Source organism: Pleurodeles waltl, chromosome 9 (assembly GCF_031143425.1).
Source record: "Pleurodeles waltl isolate 20211129_DDA chromosome 9, aPleWal1.hap1.20221129, whole genome shotgun sequence".
Lineage (NCBI taxonomy): Eukaryota > Metazoa > Chordata > Amphibia > Caudata > Salamandridae > Pleurodeles > Pleurodeles waltl.
Window position 1 is genome coordinate 740312136 of NC_090448.1, and position 16861 is coordinate 740328996.

Sequence of the window (16861 nt, forward strand, 5' to 3'; positions counted from 1 at the left end):
CTTAAATACCAGGCAGCGTGCTTCTGCCCCCCCTGTTTTGGTATTCGGGAAAGGTGCAGATTATCCCACGTGTGAACACCCTTATTTAGCTGAAATCTGTACACAATTCAGACTTTAATGTTTGGGACTCAAAATAAATCATGGGGAATTATAAATGTTGGGTAGTATCTATATTTAACACATACCAGAAAAGTGTTTTAGCTGGAGTAAGAGAAGTGTGTGAAAGAATTAAATACATTTTTTGATGTAGGTAATTAATGATGTTTCTCAATCTGATTAAAAGCTGAAACTGCATGTCAAACAATTCTACAAATAAAATGGTATGTTAGTGAGCCAATGATAATGCTCCAAAAATATCACCATCTTGTTGCTGTCTTGTTTATTTCTGCAGGCAGCGCATGGGTCTTTCCGCATTTCAGCACTTATTACGGGAAGTGTAACAACATCCTGTACATGGTCACGTTTGCAAGTCTGATCATTCAGTATGCCTTCCTATGTATGCTGCTAATCTACACACTATGTAAGTTTATGCTTCTTGTTTTTCCTCCATTCAGTGGTGTTGCAGAATTAAATTGTTGCATGATGGCTAAAAAATGGAGAAAAGAGCGCCGGGATCCAGATAGTCGCTGTACACAATGAAAATCTAAACATGATACTTCCTTATGGTCTTACGTTCATACTTTTTACATTTCCAACGTTTAGCACAGTAGTGCACAGTCCAGTAGGTGGATTTGTATGTTGGATGGTGTTTCTGAAATACAAAATCTGCCACTGGCAATTTCTTTCGGTGCTTATGTCTGTCTCGGTTAGCATAGCGGTGTCTGCTCCATCAGTGTTTACCCATCTGCCTGATAAAGATGGTTGTTTGGGTCAAGTAATCTTCCCACCTCTCTCAAGTAAATGTAAGAGTTTGTGTGTGTGTGTTTGGTCACGCATCCGTTGGTAGTGCTGTCTTTTGCACTCATAAGGTTTCTCTGGCTTGTTTTGCCGGTCAGGTCTGTTCCACCTACTTATACTGGGAAATCTGTTGAAGATCATGTTACTTATACTTTTGATGGATGTGCATACTCTTCAGATATGACGGCCTTATTAATTTGTATTTCAGGAAGACTACGTAGTTTAACAAAAAGTTCAAAAGCATTGAACAAAATTCTCTTTTCATCACTACATTTGCAGGAGAGGAAGTATATCATTTAGACACATTGTCACGCTTTAGGGCTAGTTTGAAAGATTGCGTGAACTCCATATGTTAGCAAACACATCTGGGCACTTTGCACAGGACATCTTCTAATTCCTCATTTTAACTTGCTATCCTCCTAGAGTTCGCCTTTCCCAAACTACCACCTGTTACTCTTTCACCTGACTGCAACATCCTGGCTATGAACGCCTTCTGAGCCCAGATCTAATCCTCATTCCGACTTCTCCGATAAATTCCAAAACACAATTGGCAGGGCATAATTAACGCAATTCAGTGATAGATTTCTTTTATCTACCAATAAATGCACATTGCATTTATCCGTTTAAAACACGTTATTTGGAAACTGCATGTGCAAATTACGTATATTACAGAAATGCACTTGCATATCAATAGCTAAGGAGGAGATCTCAGTACATCGGAAGTCCTGCATTTTTCAATTAATATCTCTGCCCCCCCGCCCCTTAGATCAAATTGCGCCACAAAACTGCATCAAAAATTAAAGCCTTAAGCGTATCAAACTGGTGGCACATTTCAAATGGATTAAAAGTTTCAAGGGGGATCTCAAAACTGTCATTTCCCTAAAGGCATCTGTTTACTTCTAGGATGTTTTGCTCTGCGAACAACAATAACTTCAAAGCTGCTGAACGAAACACACCAGATGTTATTAGCAGGGCAGCATTTGTTGCTTTCCCTGATTTGGTGAATTTTTGTTATGCAGATTTGGAGACTTACACAAAAATGTGTTCAGTGCATATGTACCAGTGCAGTAGATAAGCAAATGTTTGTGATCCAGAAAATTACGTTGCAGACTACACTAGAATATGGTACAAAGTACGGCACTCCCAACAGAAACTTATTTTGAGCTTATTATAAAAAAAATCAAAAAACAAAGTCAAACATTAATTATTTAATGCATATTTTATAGAGTCCATTCTTATCAGCGCTTTGAATACTTGTTCCTCATGTGTAAATACATTTCTCCATACTGGTGCAAGTCAAGCCGTGTTTAACAACACCTCCATAGTAATACAATTCAAGCCAACACGTGTTTCGTCTTGGGAAAACTCCAATCTGATCCCAATTGACTTCTTCAGGGCTAAAATTGTAAATAGATTTATTGAGTTAATAACCAAAATACTTGAACTAAGTCTTCAAAGTTATCAAAAAAGGAAAAAAGATTTGGTAGAGACTCCAAATGGAGCCCAAATAAAATAGCCAAAGTGATGACCGCATAGTGTCTCGTGTCTTATATAAGTGACCCAAATAACGAAAGGTGGAATGAGAACCAACGATCAATGCATGGGTATAAACTACCCGTGAGTACATAAATATATAAATAAAGCTAAAAACAAACTATATGACCAATAGGACAAACACTAACGTGCACTAGCCACAAGCTCCAATATTCAAGTGCGAAAACACTACTGTGTTAATAAACATGCAACAAGATGTAGAAGTCATACCTTCTTATTTCCAAAATATTAACCAACTTTAAACGTCAATAAACAATGTCCAAACGATGCCAATCGGTAAGCAAGTAGTGATCTCGGAAAACAAAAATAAATAAAAATAACACTATTTGTACCTCCTAGTTCATGAAATACTCCAAAAGACAGTGGGTCAATAAGGCTTTCTGTATAGGATTACCTATTATCACATGGCTTATATGTTCCAATGAACAGTTTCACCCATCAGTGCAGGTAACGGAACCATGAATCAAAATCAATCAGGTACATCAACCTTTATTAGGTCTGAGATCTAGTATAAAGACAAACAAAATAAAGACAAGTACATAACATTACCCTTACAGTAGTCTGCACACCTTGTTAAACCAATAATAATTAGTACACGAAGGACCTCCAAAAGTCCCATACAATCATTTTCTAGTCTAAATACGTATAAATAGAAAACTCCTAAGTATTAAGATATCCTTCAAACTTAATCGGAGGTAAAGCCTGATATGCTATCAAAGAAATCCTTATCATTTATACTGAAAAGGCCAAAGCCGGATCTGTTATAAAAAATAAATAAACATACTCGTATAGTACATCAGAAACACCGATACTGTATGTAGTACTCACCGTAACCAAATTTGAGCAAGGGTGTGCTTCACACACCTCTCCTGCAAAGAGAAGCGAGTACGCTGCTCACAACGCGGTCAAAGCCAAGAAACGTGAGTGCGCGACTCCCGAGCCCGACATCTGTGACCCGGAAGTCAAAATGTACACAAATGTCATAGAAATAAAAAACGGACTAACGAAAAAGCACGCAAACACCAGCACAGAAATAAAAAGCAGACTGAAACTAATTTCCACATTCGAAGTCACCTCGTAATATACCAATGAAAAACATCGATGGTCACCGGCTGAACCAGTCTATTTTGATCAAAGATCAAGAATTCAAAATACCAAGTAAATAATGTTAATCTCAAATAACAATGTACACTTGAATATAAGTTATTTTTTAAGGAAATACAGTATCCAAAACGGGATAACAACCCTAAGCGTCATTATGAAAAAAGAGAATTGCACAGTGAATCCATCTGAAAAAATCCAAGTCAAGTTATGAACTGAAAAAAACACCAAATTCATTCGTCCCAAACTTGTTTCTACACGTGAAACCTTCCAAATTCTAATGCCTCTACGTACAAGGCAATTTAGCTATGTTCACAAATACAAAACAAACCAACAATCACATGGTCTCATTTATAAGGGTCAATGCTCTAACGTTGTAATTTACCAAATTGTGTGAATGTGTAATAAAAACCCCACCGACTTAGTTGAAGCATCTTGATTAGTATCTCAAATGCTAAAAAACCCTTTGACAATAAAGAAATGGAAGACCAATATATACCAAACATCACATCCTATTTAAACACAGGAGACAAATGACAAAAGTAATGAATAGTTAAGTTAACTAACAACAGCTTTGATGCATAGATAATCTGCTTTAATGAACAAGGAAGAATTCCAATTCCCTATCCGTGTTGAGACCGGATTCCACAGCCCTCAATCTCATAATCCAGAGTGCCTCTCTTTGACGCAGGGCTAATTCTCTATTACCACCCCTCGGATCTTTGGGGATGTGTTCCAGCCCAAAAAACTCGAAACTCTTATGATTGGTCTGTGAGTTACAATTCATTATATGAATCACTAATGGATATTTCATGTCAACATTGTTAAGTGCTCTCACATGTTCACCAATCCTGATCCTCAGTGCACGAATTGTGCTACCTACATATATCTTCAGGCATTTGCACCGTATGATATATACGACAAAAGTAGTGTTGCAGTTGATCATTGAACAAATCTTGAATTGTGTTCTCCCATCTGAGAACTCTTTCACATTGTGACAGGCCCAGCGGCAAACTCCGCAGCTTCCGCATCTAAAAAAACCCACCATTTTTGTGGAAAGCCATGTCGCCACAGGAGGATTAGCAGTGAAACTTGGACTCAATATACTTTTTAAGTTCCTGCCCCTCCGAAATGCTACTGGTATTCTTTCTGGCAATATATCCTTCAATGATTCGTCTTGGGACAATGAACTCCAATGTTTGTTCATACATTTTTGCAAAATCAGTGAAGCATCATTAAACTCTGTAATAAATCGAACTGTATTCGGTTGATCAGTCCTCTTAGTAGTGTTGACCTTCTTTAGTGTGGCACATCTCTTTAAACATTTTGCTTTGTGATGGGCCTTCCTGACCAACTTATTCGAGTAGCCTCGTGCTAGGAACCTACTGCCCATATTGTCTAACTCATACAAAAACTCATCATCTAGACTACAATTGCGTCTAGCCCTCACAAATTCTGCATAGGGGATAGATGCTATTTGATGCCTGGGGTGCGAGCTGTCAGCGTGAAGTATGGAATTACAAGATGTAGCTTTACGAAATAGTCTACTCTGGATCTTACCTTCAGCAATGAAAATTTCCACATCGAGAAACTCAATGCTTGTTGAACTAAAATGATGTGTGAATTTCACATTCATATTGTTGGAATTCAAAAATTCACAGAATTCCAATAATTTCTTTTCACCACCTGTCCAAATCAAAAAACAATCGTCTATATATCTTCCCCAGAATAATATATGAGTCTGCCATTCACTTGCACCAGGGCCCCAAATCCATTTGTGCTCAAACCACCCCATAAAGAGATTTGCGTATGAGGGGGAAAATTTGGAACCCATGGCCACACCCTGCTTTTGTCGGAACCAATCTTTGTTAAACAGGAAAAAATTATTGGTCAATATAAGATACATCATTTCAATCAACATTTCAGTATGCTCCCAATAGCTTGCTGATCTTTTGTGTAGGAAAAAACGGATGGCTTCTTGTCCTAGTTCATGGTTAATGCATGTGTATAATGAAACTACATCCAAGGTTACCAACATCATGTCATTGTCCCACTCTACATCATTCAAAATGCTCAGAATATGCGTGGTATCTTTGATAAAAGATGGTAAGTTGCATACTATTGGTTGCAGAAAGCAATCTACAAATTCTGAGAGTTTCTCAGTAGGACCTGAAATACCTGAGACAATAGGTCTGCCTGGTGGAAAAGGCAAGCCTTTATGTACTTTAGGAAGCGTATAAAGACATGGATATCTGGGATGGTCCACTCGCAAATACATGTATTCCTCTTTATTCAGAAGCCCCTTTTCCCACCAAGTCATCAATTTTTTATTTATTACATGAGTTAGATTAGGAATAGGATTCACACATACCTTCTCATAACAAATTACATCATTAAGTTGTGATAAAATTTGATTGTCATAATCAGTTTTGTTCATGAGAACCACATTACCTCCTTTATCCGCCTGCTTTATAATGATATATTTTTTCTGCTTCAAAAATGTCAATGCAGTTAATTCCTCAGAGTTGAGATTCTTTGTAGATTGCCTATAGTTTATCTTGGTTAAACACTTATCGAAATCCTGACAAACCAAGTCGAAGAATTTGTCAAAACAATTCAAGTTCCCTGACCTAGGTATCCAGCCTGATCTTTTCTTAAAGCCACTGGACACACTCATGTCAGGATCAATGTCCAGATCATGTAACATCCTTGAAACGATACCAGGATCTTCATCTCTCTCTGCTAGAGAAACAATGAGTGCCGTATCATGTATTTGTTGGATGTTTAACAAAGATTGGTTCCGACAAAAGCAGGGTGTGGCCATGGGTTCCAAATTTTCCCCCTCATACGCAAATCTCTTTATGGGGTGGTTTGAGCACAAATGGATTTGGGGCCCTGGTGCAAGTGAATGGCAGACTCATATATTATTCTGGGGAAGATATATAGACGATTGTTTTTTGATTTGGACAGGTGGTGAAAAGAAATTATTGGAATTCTGTGAATTTTTGAATTCCAACAATATGAATGTGAAATTCACACATCATTTTAGTTCAACAAGCATTGAGTTTCTCGATGTGGAAATTTTCATTGCTGAAGGTAAGATCCAGAGTAGACTATTTCGTAAAGCTACATCTTGTAATTCCATACTTCACGCTGACAGCTCGCACCCCAGGCATCAAATAGCATCTATCCCCTATGCAGAATTTGTGAGGGCTAGACGCAATTGTAGTCTAGATGATGAGTTTTTGTATGAGTTAGACAATATGGGCAGTAGGTTCCTAGCACGAGGCTACTCGAATAAGTTGGTCAGGAAGGCCCATCACAAAGCAAAATGTTTAAAGAGATGTGCCACACTAAAGAAGGTCAACACTACCAAGAGGACTGATCAACCGAATACAGTTCGATTTATTACAGAGTTTAATGATGCTTCACTGATTTTGCAAAAATGTATGAACAAACATTGGAGTTCATTGTCCCAAGACGAATCATTGAAGGATATATTGCCAGAAAGAATACCAGTAGCATTTCAGAGGGGCAGGAACTTAAAAAGTATATTGAGTCCAAGTTTCACTGCTAATCCTCCTGTGGCGACATGGCTTTCCACAAAAATGGTGGGTTTTTTTAGATGCGGAAGCTGCGGAGTTTGCCGCTGGGCCTGTCACAATGTGAAAGAGTTCTCAGATGGGAGAACACAATTCAAGATTTGTTCAATGATCAACTGCAACACTACTTTTGTCGTATATATCATACGGTGCAAATGCCTGAAGATATATGTAGGTAGCACAATTCGTGCACTGAGGATCAGGATTGGTGAACATGTGAGAGCACTTAACAATGTTGACATGAAATATCCATTAGTGATTCATATAATGAATTGTAACTCACAGACCAATCATAAGAGTTTCGAGTTTTTTGGGCTGGAACACATCCCCAAAGATCCGAGGGGTGGTAATAGAGAATTAGCCCTGCGTCAAAGAGAGGCACTCTGGATTATGAGATTGAGGGCTGTGGAATCCGGTCTCAACACGGATAGGGAATTGGAATTCTTCCTTGTTCATTAAAGCAGATTATCTATGCATCAAAGCTGTTGTTAGTTAACTTAACTATTCATTACTTTTGTCATTTGTCTCCTGTGTTTAAATAGGATGTGATGTTTGGTATATATTGGTCTTCCATTTCTTTATTGTCAAAGGGTTTTTTAGCATTTGAGATACTAATCAAGATGCTTCAACTAAGTCGGTGGGGTTTTTATTACACATTCACACAATTCGGTAAATTACAACGTTAGAGCATTGACCCTTATAAATGAGACCATGTGATTGTTGGTTTGTTTTGTATTTGTGAACATAGCTAAATTGCCTTGTACGTAGAGGCATTAGAATTTGGAAGGTTTCACGTGTAGAAACAAGTTTGGGACGAATGAATTTGGTGTTTTTTTCAGTTCATAACTTGACTTGGATTTTTTCAGATGGATTCACTGTGCAATTCTCTTCTTTCATAATGACGCTTAGGGTTGTTATCCCGTTTTGGATACTGTATTTCCTTAAAAAATAACTTATATTCAAGTGTACATTGTTATTTGAGATTAACATTATTTACTTGGTATTTTGAATTCTTGATCTTTGATCAAAATAGACTGGTTCAGCCGGTGACCATCGATGTTTTTCATTGGTATATTACGAGGTGACTTCGAATGTGGAAATTAGTTTCAGTCTGCTTTTTATTTCTGTGCTGGTGTTTGCGTGCTTTTTCGTTAGTCCGTTTTTTATTTCTATGACATTTGTGTACATTTTGACTTCCGGGTCACAGATGTCGGGCTCGGGAGTCGCGCACTCACGTTTCTTGGCTTTGACCGCGTTGTGAGCAGCGTACTCGCTTCTCTTTGCAGGAGAGGTGTGTGAAGCACACCCTTGCTCAAATTTGGTTACGGTGAGTACTACATACAGTATCGGTGTTTCTGATGTACTATACGAGTATGTTTATTTATTTTTTATAACAGATCCGGCTTTGGCCTTTTCAGTATAAATGATAAGGATTTCTTTGATAGCATATCAGGCTTTACCTCCGATTAAGTTTGAAGGATATCTTAATACTTAGGAGTTTTCTATTTATACGTATTTAGACTAGAAAATGATTGTATGGGACTTTTGGAGGTCCTTCGTGTACTAATTATTATTGGTTTAACAAGGTGTGCAGACTACTGTAAGGGTAATGTTATGTACTTGTCTTTATTTTGTTTGTCTTTATACTAGATCTCAGACCTAATAAAGGTTGATGTACCTGATTGATTTTGATTCATGGTTCCGTTACCTGCACTGATGGGTGAAACTGTTCATTGGAACATATAAGCCATGTGATAATAGGTAATCCTATACAGAAAGCCTTATTGACCCACTGTCTTTTGGAGTATTTCATGAACTAGGAGGTACAAATAGTGTTATTTTTATTTATTTTTGTTTTCCGAGATCACTACTTGCTTACCGATTGGCATCGTTTGGACATTGTTTATTGACGTTTAAAGTTGGTTAATATTTTGGAAATAAGAAGGTATGACTTCTACATCTTGTTGCATGTTTATTAACACAGTAGTGTTTTCGCACTTGAATATTGGAGCTTGTGGCTAGTGCACGTTAGTGTTTGTCCTATTGGTCATATAGTTTGTTTTTAGCTTTATTTATATATTTATGTACTCACGGGTAGTTTATACCCATGCATTGATCGTTGATTCTCATTCCACCTTTCGTTATTTGGGTCACTTATATAAGACACGAGACACTATGCGGTCATCACTTTGGCTATTTTATTTGGGCTCCATTTGGAGTCTCTACCAAATCTTTTTTCCTTTTTTGATAACTTTGAAGACTTAGTTCTAGTATTTTGGTTATTAACTCAATAAATCTATTTACAATTTTAGCCCTGAAGAAGTCAATTGGGATCAGATTGGAGTTTTCCCAAGACGAAACACGTGTTGGCTTGAATTGTATTACTATGGAGGTGTTGTTAAACACGGCTTGACTTGCACCAGTATGGAGAAATGTATTTACACATGAGGAACAAGTATTCAAAGCGCTGATAAGAATGGACTCTATAAAATATGCATTAAATAATTAATGTTTGACTTTGTTTTTTGATTTTTTTTATAATAAGCTCAAAATAAGTTTCTGTTGGGAGTGCCGTACTTTGTATCATTAATTTATTGGGTTATTTAATCCATAAGGGTTGGGGGTGTTCCCTTGTGCAGGCACCCTTGTTTTCCTGGGTTCTGTGTTTACTTGACCCGATTTCATGCTATTCATGATCTTGAGCGCCTATGTAACCCCAATCTTTCACCCCACTGGCAATAGTTACACTAGAATATGGAAATACCTTTCTTCGTCAAACTGCAAAGTGACAGTTGTCAAGCGTCCCGCCCCCCAGAAATGATGTCACATCCGTTACCGGGACTTCTGCCCCCCCCAAGAACCTGTCCCGGAACTAACGTAGGTGTAGGTGGGTCACGTGGGTTGTGACATCATGGGATCATGTATTAGTCACGTGACAGGGTCCTTGCCATAGTGTATAGGTCTATGGGCTGTGTGAAATGGTGGCGCTATAGGTGTGCGCCATGTTTCTGCACATAAGAGGACAAGTCTGGACATGTTCAAAGAGTCAGGACCCTGTGGTTGATGGGTGCCTCCTCAAAGGGAGGAGCAGTGAAAGTGCCTGGCCAAATCTTCACAGTGATGTCTAATCCAAAAAGGGGACTGGTCATATGTGTCTTTTTAAAAAAACTGAAGTGTCTTTTGCTAGAGCCAGCTAGTCAATTTAGAAATTAAAACCTAAAACACATATCCCAAGCTACCCACGAGAGGGTTCAAAGGTGATGAGCAGATGTCAAAGTATAAAGTAACCACACAAACAATGGTCAAATAAACAGAGGCCATGAAATGAAAAGTAAAGAAAAAAGAATACCCCAATGGAATCAAATCAACTATTCACACACAACACACAATATCAACCACTCCGTACCTCCAATGATCAATCTATATAAAGGAATTGACAATACAATTAAAATCAATTAATTAATCTAAACCCATGAAATCATCAAATAAAAACGCCCATACAAACCCAAACCAATGATAAAACCCTCACATATAAAAACCAGACATAAGGGATACAAAACAGATGCACAAACCTGCAGTTGTTGGGGGAACGATGAATACACATGTGTGGTGGAGCATGGCTCTGCCTGTCTGTTCCCACCCTCTAGGCTGGGGCTTAGAGAGAGCTCTGCCTAAGCACATGAGGAGCAGAGTGGAAACAGGACTGGATCCCAGGATCTGGGTGTGCACTATATCTATATATATCCGACTACTTCCACCAGATGGGGTTGGTGCACGACAGCGGGCTCAGGACCCACTAAATATTAAATGCCTTTCTTTCTAATATCCATGAAAGGAACGGCCATCAATCCAGGCAATGCAATCAAAATCATTTATTTCCACACAGCTGACGCGTTTCAACCGTAACAGACTTCCTCATAGCTGGAAATTGATTACAAATCCCCAGTTCCCTTAGAAACTATATCCCACAGTTTCATGAGCATAAAAGAAAAACTACAGTGCTTCAAATTTGAGAAAATCCAAAACTCCAAGTCACATTAACTAAGAAAATCAAAATACTCACCACAATACATGATACATTTTACAAAAGCATATTTAACAGAACATTTTTTAAATATATAGCTAGAAAGTAAAATTCCTTTTTAAATAGTAAATTGCTTTTACATCGTTTCAATCAATTATATATTTGTGAAGTGGAAATTCTGGTTTACATTTCCACTTGGAAAATCAAAGTGTCCGCCATGATATATAATATCTTTTTAGCCATTAACATCCAAAGTTTCTTCTCAGTACTAGACCACTTTTGTAATCACATTTAGCTGATAATTTTACTTATCATGCAAATATATAATGCCCAGTGGCTAATTCTCACTAAAACTATTAAAAAAGGGAAAAAGAGGGAATAATGTACATAACACTAAAGAACTGCATGATAAGTAAAATTACCAGCTAAATGTAATTACAAAAGTGGTACCCCTTTACAAATAAAGGCTATGCCCAGTACACTGAACACTTCTACAGGAACTCTATTTGTGCAAGTGCTTGGACACACAGGCAGTGGAGCACTTATAACGGCAGGCACACATCAGCAGGTACCTTTAAAACCATTGAAGGGGATCCCAAGCAGTGCAACAAAACTGAAATAAATCGTCTTTCCTTAAAGAACCGGAAGAAGAAGCAGGCGCCACATGAGCTATAAACAGTTCCTTTAGACCTATCTTTTGAAAACACAGCTACACCACGGGAAGGCAGGTCCCCATAATCCACAAAGGTCTAAACATTTAACATATGAGGAGCCTAATGTAGATATGCTTCCCAGAGGCCTAGCACCAGCTCCATGTATAACTATCTCTCATAGTGTTTTGGACACAAGATTAGAAAATGATCACCCCATAGAGGACTCTTATTCTGTATTGGGCTTCTCAGGGCACTGGCGAGTGTGGTGGAGATTTCTGAAATACCAGCAGCTGCCGCACACAGTGGCCTTTTAGTGTAGACCCCCAAGGGTTGCAGTCACGTGTGCAGCAATCACCTGTTCCCAGCCCCAGCGCTCCCTACACCTCTGCGGCCACGATCTATTAAGACCACCATTTAACTTCCCCATATCTGATGTCCCCAATGACACCACCACCACCGGGGGGGTACGATCCCACCAACCCCCCATCAAGTGTATACATGTCGTCCCCAGCCTCAACATACCCTGACAGCAGTACAGGGAGTAGCGGGTCAGAAAAATCAGAGTTTTGGAACACAGTCTAGCGAGGAACGGTCCTCCGAAGAACCTTGGTGTTCGCATTGGGACCCTGTCTTTTTTTTACCAGTCCTGGCCCACCCCTTCAGAAAGGGGTTATTGATGTTTAACGGGGAAATGCAGTAGGGATGCCTCATGGTAATATTCACCCCTCCCCTAATAAAGCAAGTAATGCCCCAAAATATGATGTTTTGGACCACAACCCAGTAGAGCAGTTTAGCGGTACAGAGCACTACACGGAATTTAGGTTTGTTAACCTAGAGCAAATAAACTCCTCTGTTCACGTGGTTTTAGCTATCCACCAAGCCGTACAAACACTCATATAAAGGTTGTTGCACGATATGGGTCCTAATTATTTCTTCCAACTGCTCTTCCAAGTGCAGGGCATTAACAGTCCCTTGTTCACCCGGGAACACCCTGCGATGTGTTTGATGCTGTGGAATTTATAGAAAGCCTCTCTAGCCAGAGTAAGGCAGAAATAGTATCATATTGGACTTTCAGAGTCATCACCCTTGTTGTTCGGGCCGTGAGGGGGGTGTTTCCAGACCATTAAAGAGTATCTTGTATAGTAAAAATCATTGGTAAGATACAACGCTGGTTGCTCAATTTTAACAACGATGCATTTAGCACGTGTCTGGCGTTATGGCTTCTTGTACACTGTGACCATATGTACAACACACAGGCAACTCACCATTGTTAAATGCACTGTAAAAATGTCAAAGGGACAGTTGCCTTCTAGTCGCTGAGCAGAAGGTGCGGTGTCGCACATGTAATCTGTTTTGTTGCTCACAAAGCTGCATGAGCATACACAACAGGTTTGTTCATTGCAGCTTTAAAACAGACTGTAGGGAATGTTGCCGTTACATACTCGATGATCATATATGAGATAAAGGTCTGAAATGCCCCAGGTGTAAGGTGTCTTTTCAGGCGGGGACAGACCACAAGTGTTACATGGTTAAAGGGCAGCCCCAGACCAAAACAGAAGACTACATAGTGTTTGATATAATGTGTAGACAGGAGACAGGTGTACACCAGCCCAACTATATTTATTCCCATCATCTAACTTTCGATGACAGCTGGGAGTTTGAAGGTCGCACATGCGTGAATGATTTCCTCACCACTTTCATGCAGCCAAAATTCAAAGTGTATACTATGATGGCTCATAACTCGAAAGCGTATGACTCCTTCTTTATGTTGCAGATCATGAATAACGAAAAGATGCCTGTAGAACTTATCACCCAGGGCTCTAAACTGATGCTGTTAACAGCTGTGCCTTTACAAATAAGGTTCATCGACACCCTGAGGTTTCTCTCCATGAAATTGGGCAAATTACTAAAAGCCTTTGGTTTTCTAGGGTGTAAAGGTTATTTCCCCCACTTTTTTAACACCTGGGCTAATCATAATTATGAGGGACCCATGCCTCCAGCCGACAGCTACGGTGTCAAGTTTATGATGCCTGCTGAGAAAGAGAGCTTTCTACAGTGGTACGGTGAAAACCGCGAAAATTGCTTTAATTTTCAAACCGAGTTGAAAGTGTACTGTTAGGCTGATGTAATGATCTTACAAAAAGCCTGCAACCTTTTCAGAGACTTAGAGGGTCATTCTGACCCTGGCGGCCGGTGGCCGCCAGGGCCACCGACCACGGGAGCACCGCCGACAGGCTGGCGGTGCTCCAATGAGCATTCTGACCGCGGCGGTTCAGCCGCGGTCAGAAGCGGAAAGTCAGCGGTCTCCCGCTGACTTTCCGCTGCTCATTGGAATCCTCCATGGCTGCGGAGCGCGCTCCGCAGCCATGAGGATTCTGACCCCCCCTACCGCCATCCAGTTCATGGCGGGAAAGCCGCCATGAACAGGATGGCGGTAGGGGGGGTCGCGGGGCCCCTGGGGGCCCCTGCCATGCCCATGCCAATGGCATGGGCACGGCAGGGGCCCCCGTAAGAGGGCCCCAAAATGTATTTCACTGTCTGCCTTGCAGACAGTGAAATACGCGACGGGTGCAGTAGCACCCGTCGCACCTTCCCACTCCGCCGGCTCGATTACGAGCCGGCATCCTCGTGGGAAGGTCGTTTTCCCCTGGGCTGGCGGGCGGTTTAACTGGAACCGCCCGCCAGCCCAGGGGAAAACTCGTAATACCCGCCGCGGTCTTTTGACCGCGGCGCGGTAATTTGGAGGGCGGGATCCTGGCGGGCGGCCTCCGCCGCCCGCCAGGGTCATAATGAGGCCCTTAGTGGTGGAGTTGACTAAACCGTTGAAGGTTTTGAAGCCCAACATGACCCAGATGACAAAGACCAGAGAATGCATAGGCCCTTTCCAAAATATTACGCTGGCTTCCATGTGTATGTCTATCTATAAACACATGTTTTTGAAACCCAACAGCATAGCCTTAGTACCGCCTGACCTCTAAAATGGCAAAAAGAGGCATTATTCAACCCCCTTTATCCAATGGCTCATATATGTCTATGACAAGGAAAACATCTTCTTTCAACACACCTTACAGGGTGGTGAATACCGATTGGGGCCTTATTATCTAGATGGTTATGTTGTAATTAATGGTGTCCCAACGGCTTTTGAGTACAATGGGTGCTTTTACCATGATTGTCCTCGGTGTTACAAAACCCACCGGTTTAACATACTGCTGGGCACCAAGTTTGAACACTTACACCATCGTACTCTGATAAAGGTGCAATATGTTGAAAACTGTGGCTTTGTCATGAGAACACTATGGGAGCATGAGTGGTTATATATGCATTGGATGTGGAACTCATGTCTTTCATTAGGAGTCACCAGTTTCCAGAGCTTATGGAGCCCCGCGACGCATTATTCGGCGGGGTGTACAAATGTTATGCAGTTATACAGGGCTGTGGGTGAGGGTTAGAAAATACCCTATTACGACTTCATGAGTCTGTATCCGTTTGTAATAAGCAGAAGTTATACCCCATAGGCCACCCCACCGTCTATATATAGGGACTTTAAACCCATAGTCGAATACCTTGGGCTCCTTAAATGCCAAATCTACCCGCCCGCCCCGCCGGCTTTACTTCCCTGTGCTACCTTACAGAGTCAATGGTAAGCTAATGTTCCCACTATGTAGTATATGCGCTGAAAGTAAAGAGACTAGCGGGTGCAGACACAGTGAAGATCAAAGGATGCTGACCGGTACATGGTGTAGCACTGAGGTACAAAAGGCCAGCGAGAAAGGATACAGGCTTGTTAAAATAGTGGAAATATGTCACTTTGAAAGGACGACAACCCAACTCTTTTCTGACTATGTGCACTTATTTCTAAGAGACAAACAGGAGGCTTCAGGGTATCCAGAATGGTGTGTTAATGAGAACTCTAAGCAAAAGCACATCAACGATTACTATGCTCACAAAGGTATATGATTGAGACCCGAATTCATTGAGGTCAACCCTGCCCGTCGACAGTTAGCCAAACTCTGCCTAAACTCCTTATGGGGAAAACTCGCTCAGCGTACAAACTTGTCAAACACAACCATAATAACAGATCCCGACAAGTTATTTAAGAACCTTTTTTGCTCTGTGTTATGAGGTGTCCAGTTGTGAGTTTATCGATAATGAGACCGCAGCTCTGTGTTGGAAGAGCACCCTGCAACGTGTAACAATATAAACATCTTTATAGCCTGTTTCCCAACCGCTCACACTTGTTTAGAGCTTTACAGGGTGCTGCATAAACTTCAGGACAGGTGTTTGTATCATGATACCGACTCCGTTATTATTTTGAGTAATGTAGGGGATGAAGATCCTCCACTAGGTGGTTATCTAGGAGATTTGACCAGAGAGCTAGAAATGGACAAGTACCTAGTGGAGTTCACCTCATTTGGACCCAAAACCTATTATCATAAAACATCAAACAATGCAGTGTGTATGAAAGTCAAAAGCATCACCTTAAATTTTAGCAATACAGTCAAAATAAATTTTGACAGTCTAAAGGATCTGGTGAACGAATACGTTATATTGAATGACCATGAAAATAATAAAACAATTATTGTACAACTGCCTAGCATAGTGCGGTCCAAAATGCGGTGGGAAATCACAACCCAGCCATTGCATAACACCTTATGTGTAAAACTCTACCGTACGGTTATTAAAGGTGCATTAGACCCTCGAATCCCCATGACTATGGACACCCGCTTGCAACATCTGTTCTCCTGTGTTTGAGCAGGTCCCTCAAATTGTGGTAAAAGTTATTTTGTAAAGAAGTCGTTAGAAAATGCTCCAGCTGTTTTATCCCAAACCCCTAACAATACTGTATGGCTTTATTCATACTGGCAAGATCTTTATACAGAACTATCCCTTAGGTTCCCCCACATCATATTTATAGAAGGTATACCTAATAATCTCAATGACGATGCATTGCTACCTACATACCTTGTAAACATAGTTATTGTAGATGATCTTATGTGCAAGGGCGGGAATCACCCCGAGATAGAAAAAGC

General features: G+C 40.4%; 1 long non-coding RNA gene across 1 annotated transcript in view; it reads left to right on the forward strand.

Moving 5' to 3' along the window:
* The first annotated feature begins 407 nt into the window (after positions 1–407).
* Positions 408–16861, forward strand: part of LOC138258709 (uncharacterized) — an 81940-nt gene continuing 65486 nt past the window's right edge. Inside the window, exon 1 of the long non-coding RNA XR_011198516.1 lies at positions 408–520. This is a non-coding gene — a long non-coding RNA (uncharacterized lncRNA). The remainder of the gene's footprint in view (positions 521–16861) is intronic.